At 38.4% G+C, this 6,556-nt stretch overlaps 1 protein-coding gene across 1 annotated transcript in view; it reads right to left on the bottom strand.

Annotated features, from left to right (window-relative positions):
* Positions 1 to 1,437: 1,437 nt before the first annotated feature.
* LOC103189996 (ephrin type-B receptor 1) overlaps positions 1,438 to 6,556 on the bottom strand; it is a 166,914-nt gene continuing 161,795 nt past the window's right edge. Inside the window, exon 17 of the mRNA XM_007910608.2 lies at positions 1,438 to 1,779. The gene's annotated coding sequence lies outside the window, so the exon portion shown is untranslated. The remainder of the gene's footprint in view (positions 1,780 to 6,556) is intronic.

The following is a 6,556-nucleotide window of genomic DNA, read 5'->3' as shown; positions in this document are numbered from 1 at the left end:
CATTAAAGTGCAAAATAGACCCACTTTTGTTTTCAATGAATGCCTATCATTAAGAGCGTGAATTTGCACACAGGACCATAAAAGACTGATTGAAGGAAACATCAGGATATATATATTTTTTGCAGTACTATCAAGGTTCTCCAGCCTTATTAACCTATGAGGCCCTTGAAGCACAGAAACGGATTTGTGCTCAATAATCCATAAAGTTGAAGAATTCAGACTTGTTTTTTATCCAACTTAAATTACATAATTATCACTTCATTAGTCTGCAACATTCTTGATGGAAACAGCATGTCAAGTTGTAAGGAAGAGTTATGGTACATTCCTAATTATCTGACACATCGTACTGAATTAATTGATGTTGGATTAATAAACCATGTGTGGAATGAATGTAGTGGGACTCAAGTTTAGAATTGTAGAAGTTTTTTAAAAAAGTTTCAAAATCTTTGCAAATTAGTCCCTCACAGAACCTCACATATCTTGTTTTAAAAAAAAATGCTCAGAGCGAAAAGGGTTGATGGTCCTTATGATTCAAACATGGTCTAATCTGATAATCTTTGTTAGGCCAAAAAAAACCCAAGCAATTCTAAAAAAAAGTTATATTCAAGGCCAATTTCATCTCACATTTTCCCTCCACTCTCTTCTCAGGTGTGAGGTTAGAAAGGGTGTGTCTCTTGCCAATTTCATAGAGGTAGAAAATTAGTTATGAATATGTGGGGATAAATAAACAGAGGTATGAATAGTGGGACCAAAAGCAGCTCTTACTAAGGACCAGCTCAGGCATCTTCTGTGCTCAAATATTCAACTACTCTAGATAGGTTCTGTTTCTTGGTTGAGCTGCAATGAAGCTCACCTTATCAGACCATTTCTCTTTCTTATCACAACTATCTGGCCTATTGAAACAGCTGTGTACTAGACAGGTTGTTTCACTCACAATTGATACAGTCAATTCACTTTACAGTACATTCTGTGAAGCACTTTGAGACATCTCCAAGACGTGATAAGGCACTATGTCAAATGCAAGGATTATTATTATCTGTAAACCCTCCCAGTTAAGTGTTGCACCAATCTCATTGGATTAAATGGGAAGCTAACACAAACATGATAATAGGATGGTATTATATCAACATGGATAAATGGATGCTGAGGACAGGATTGAATTTGGCTGTGATTGCCCAAATGAAGAAGAAACCACTTAATGTATTGCATGGAAGTCAGATGTAGAACTATATGCCAGTCAAATATATCAGCAGTTAACATCCTTGTAATATCTTTGAAAAAAATGTCTAATGTAAAATGAGGCTGAGGTTGAATTTTAGTTTGTTCAATAATCTTATTAGAATTCAGATCGGCAGGACTGTGAGCAGAAAATTACTAACACTGGACTCTGGTCTTGTCAAAGAATCTGAAAACAAATGGGCTCTTTCTTCTTTCGTCTGTTGGATCATGTTGGATTCATCTTTATTGAGTGCATTTTAGTACAATATTTTCTGAAAGTTACTGTTACAAACTTAAACATACTCCACACAGATAACAAACTAGAAATGTACAAGGAAACAAAAAAAGCTGTTTTTTTTCCACAGCTTTTCACTTTGTATTTACAATGTGCTGCTTGCAACATGCCAATACGTTTTATACATCTGAGAGCCATCGTGTAAGTGCGCAAAATCATGGGAGAGAAGGTACTGCGGACATAATGTATCCATTTTGAAGTCCTGTTGAATTAAAGGGGTGCGTGACCACTTCAAACATTCAGTCCTGTCGTTCCGTCGGCTCTTCCTGCAGGAAATGAGGAGAAAATGATTGTTACCTCAAGAGAACTGTGAGCTGGACAACTAAGTGACTGGAGATTCCTTATCAACAAACTGCCAGTCATCAAATTACAATCAATCACTCATCATGAATCATCAACATAAAGTCAGCCATTCAGCAACTGAACCAATATCAATTGAGGTTGACATAGAAACTAAATAAAAACTGAAGAACAACACTCATTACACAATATGCAGATTTTCCCCTCTCCTGTCCTGCGAGGACTGTTTCTCCAGGATACTGTTCCATAGGCTTCACAATCTCACTATGTCTGACTGCTCCTCAATAAACACTGCTGCATCCCCTGAACCTCACTCTCTTAGTCAAGCAGTGAGGTCTTTGCCCCTGAGACCTTTTCCATCGCTGTCAGTGTCAGGAGACCATTAAGGTGAGGTGCGAGGGTGTGAGGAGAGAATTGTACTGAAAGTGCTCTGAGACCTGGCCTCTGACAGAACAAAGTATAGCAGCCATGAGGGAAAGGCATGTGTAGACAAAGATAATTTCAAGTATGCAAGGAGAAAGCATTGGCAGACAGTGAACAGGAAGAGACTTCAAACCATCACTAATGGATGAGCTGCTCCTAACGAATAACTGAGGCATTCCAGTATCATACAACACAAAATATTAAGTTGGAAACATAGTTGTTCTGGACAGTGGTTGCTGAACACCAGTAAGTGTGTGACAGCTAATGAATCATAGCATTCTCTCTGGTCTCTGTCAACATGCTAACCTCTCCAGCCTGACTGAAGGGAAGAAGTTAATCATTGAAACCTGTGAGAAAGTGGTCAGGATATCTATTCGAAGGGCTCAACTGTGAATCAGGCTTTGCACTTGAACGCTCTGAGATTCCTGCCTGCGATCTGTGCTGCCTATGGGGTGATGTGGTCAGTGCTCAGCACAAAATGGACTGAAAATTATAACAGAAATGCTCCCAAAGTAGAAGGATATTAGAGGGTCCTGTTGATTCTTTGCAATTTGTTTTTAAAAAAACACACTAAAGGCAAGATCGATCTGTTAACCTTATACCAAAGTAGAAGGGGCTGGTAATGAAATGATGAAAAATTCACATCTTATGTCAGAATAGATACGATGAAAAATTCACGTCTTATTTCTTGCAACTAAATTAATCACCAAAAGCTACTGATTAAATGATACTTTGAGCTGAGTTGTTGAACGTACTCAAACAATATGAAAAACATGTTTGGGAATTTTTTGTCACAAAGATTATGATAATAATAATCCTTTTGTTTGATACAGGGCCTTATCGTGTCTTCGAGACGTCTCAAAGCGCTTCACAGAATATATTGTAAAGTGTGGTGACTATATATTTTGTGGATGAAACACCATAAAATTATGCCAGTCTTACTCTATTACTGCTTGGGGGCAGGGAGAGCAATCTTCATTGCTGAGCCTGTCCTCAGCTCTACACTACTACACAGGGCAGGACTGAGAGCAGGAGAGCAACTACATAGGGGCTTTGCAAATTTTAGTTTGTATATTTCAATGTATATTTCTTCCCTCCACTCAGGGATTCTAATAAGAAAAATGCCAAAATACTGCAGGTGCTGGAAATCTGAAATAAAAACAGAAGTCGCTCGGAACACTCAGCAGGTCAGGCAACATCTATGGAGAGAGGAAAGTGAGTTAACATTTCAGGTTGATGATCTTTTGTCTTCGGGGATTCTAATATTCTGACATTCCAGTACTGACTGAACGGTCACAAAAGCTAGATGAACAAGCTTAGTTTATGTCGCAATTGACTTCAATACATCTGAATCAACTTGAGGCAAAAGAAAAGCTGGGATTTTTCTCTCTATTTACAGTTCTCACAGGTTATAATATCAGAAAATGTAGTTAAATGGAAATGATGGTGAAACATATCACAGCTGCCCCTATGCTTGACATCATGGTGACAATGTTAATGCAACACATATGTGATCAGGCACCCAAACTTTTCACTCAAACCAAACACCCTGGCCCTGTACTCAAAACCCAAACCTACTTCTTAAAAATAGCAAATGTCACTTTTCTCTGCCTCTCTCCCTCTCCCTGAGTGACTGAGCTATAATAACAGCTCTAACACAATGCACAAATGATAGGCAGGTTGCAGTGATAGACTGCATATCACCCCAACCTAGGACAGTGTAATCAGGCAGATTTAGGGCTCGGACAGCGTCATCTGTGATTGCTTGCCTTCTGTAGCATCGCAATGTAAAGTTAGAATAGCAATTCTATAACAAGGTCTGCTGTCTAAGGTGAGTATGGCTTCTCAAGTCAGTATCCTGTCCATCAAAAGGTAGGAACCAGGCACGCTCAATGCAGAGACATGTCTCCTTGTGCTCTCCAAGGGACTTTTGTAATTTGTCCCAATATCAAAATAAATGAAAGGCAAAAAGAGGCTATAATCAACACATCACTATCGTAAAAAGCATGATTTAAGTTGTCCTTAATGGAACCACAAACTATGTAATTTGAAACAAAACTTGTACTGTTAATTAAAAATAATGAAGGGCTAGTGCTGAAACTGGTGAGGTTTGGACAGGATTTCGACATGTTTACTTGAGGCAAAATGGCAAGTCTAACAACTCTGCTTTGCCAACTTGTCACTCAGAACGGGTTTGTTTGCAATTACTGCAGGTAAATGCCAACAGCCTGCCACTGTGTTTGAAATATTTACACACTGTTTCTCCTTCAACAAGGGTGTGCCATTTTGTCAAACAGCTCTGATTTGTTCAAGTGGAATTAGGAGGACAAAGAGATTGGAAGAGATCACAGAAATTTCAATATAAGCAATGGGTTCATTTGCGTAACTGCAAGAAGAAAACACTGAGAGTGGGAAAACCATCCAGATACTTCGAAAAGGCCTTTGATTAAATACCACATAGAGAGAATCCTTTATAAAACTGTTGTTGGTGGGTTTAATGGGAAAGACGTGGATGTAGATTAATAACTTGCTAAAGGTATAAGAGCAGAAGGTAATTGTAAAGGAAACTAAGCCGAAATTGGAGAGGTATTGAATGCTCAAGGCTCCATGCTGGCACCTAGTGTACATAAATGGGATGATTCACAAATTAGATGCAAGGTGCTTAAATGTGCACAAACATGGAATGGCAGGGAACTGGAATTAGGGGATACAGCCAAGATCTTATACAAAGAGAGCTCAATAGGAATGCACCTGGTTGGCAAATGAAACTCAATACAGATGCATCCTGCACATGCTGATTGCAAATATTACAGCAGAAGTAGTGATGAAAAGCATAAATCCTGTCTTATTTTTGTACCTTTCTAGCTAAGGGGTATTGAGACCAATTGTAGTGCCTCAACTGTTGCCTGTGCCAGACAACTCGATGCTGAGTACCCTCCATATCTAACAATGTGCAAACTACATGCATCACAAACTCAAGCAGTTGTGTCAGCAGCTTCTTTGGAAATAGGTTGATGCAGATTTAGATTTGCTTCTTCACACTTATCAAATGTATTTATTTGTACATTGATCTTTCTTGTTCAGTATCAATTGGTCAGAGCAATTGGAACCGTGTCTCTGTGCAGTCTGGAACTGATTTGCATCACACTGCTTGCATATTCACTCACTGATCCTGCGTTCGAGCAGACTTGACTAGTGTCCAGAAATACTGTTGACCCCAATTAACCCTTCAGCACATGACAAGCTGATTGGATGGGTATCTTGGAGTTACCATTTCCAGAAATTGGATTCGGAATCCACAGATGCTACAGCTACAGGAACTATTCTATTATATACAGGGAACTCTCAGTATAGAGCAGAGCAATACAATGGGAATTCTCAATACAGAGTATGATATTACTTGGGGACTCTTAATACAGAGTACAGCAATATGTGGGAACTCGCAGCACAGAGCAGTTCAATATATGGGGATTCTCAGTCTAGAGCAGAGCATTTTATAGAGACCAAGTACTGAAGAGGCCATCACATTTATAATGAAACAATACTGACCTATAGTTCTCAGATGCAAGGCTAATAATTCATAGCCGAATCATATAAAATGACTTTGAAACTATAATAATGCCCTTGCCATCCACTTCAGCCACTGGAATGCTATGTGACCTATGCTATCCTTGGGTTAATTGTACATTACAGCAGTTCCCTCTTTCTTTGTCTGAAAACATTCCCTATTTGTTTTTATTTAACCTTCAACTTTTATTTTGTGGCACATTTATATATAGGGATGAATTTATACATGGATAATTCAATGAATTTGAAAACTGTATTCTTAATACATACATGAATTTGTAAATTCTGTTTTAAAATGTTTGTATTATATATTATATATATATCAATGAACTTTTGCTTTGTAAATAACGCAAGCTGAGCATTCTTATGTATCTTAACCAGTGGCTGGAAGCAAATAGAAGCAAATGCAGTCTATCTTCACATGTACATACATCTCGTAAGATAAGAAAGACCTTATATGGTTTTAACCTACACCTCATGCATCTGACATAGTTTAATTTCTACCGTTTCCAGGCACAGAAGATGCTTTAGTGATATTTCAGATGCAGATCAATATTTTACCCAAGCCAAATCCACAAACAATAATTCCACATACAAGTTACCACGTGCAGTTCTTCAAATGTAACTCCAAAAAACTATGGGAATATAGTATCAGGCACTTCAACCCAGTGGGTCAAAAATCAACATTACTCACTAACTTCTGCCAAGGCGCATTTTCCCAAACAGTGTCTTGTTTGAGAGCCATTCTCAGGA

The sequence above is a fragment of the Callorhinchus milii genome, unplaced genomic scaffold (genome assembly GCF_018977255.1).
Source record: "Callorhinchus milii isolate IMCB2004 unplaced genomic scaffold, IMCB_Cmil_1.0 Scaffold11, whole genome shotgun sequence".
Taxonomy (NCBI): Eukaryota; Metazoa; Chordata; class Chondrichthyes; order Chimaeriformes; family Callorhinchidae; genus Callorhinchus; species Callorhinchus milii.
This window is presented reverse-complemented; position numbering and strand designations above follow the sequence as displayed.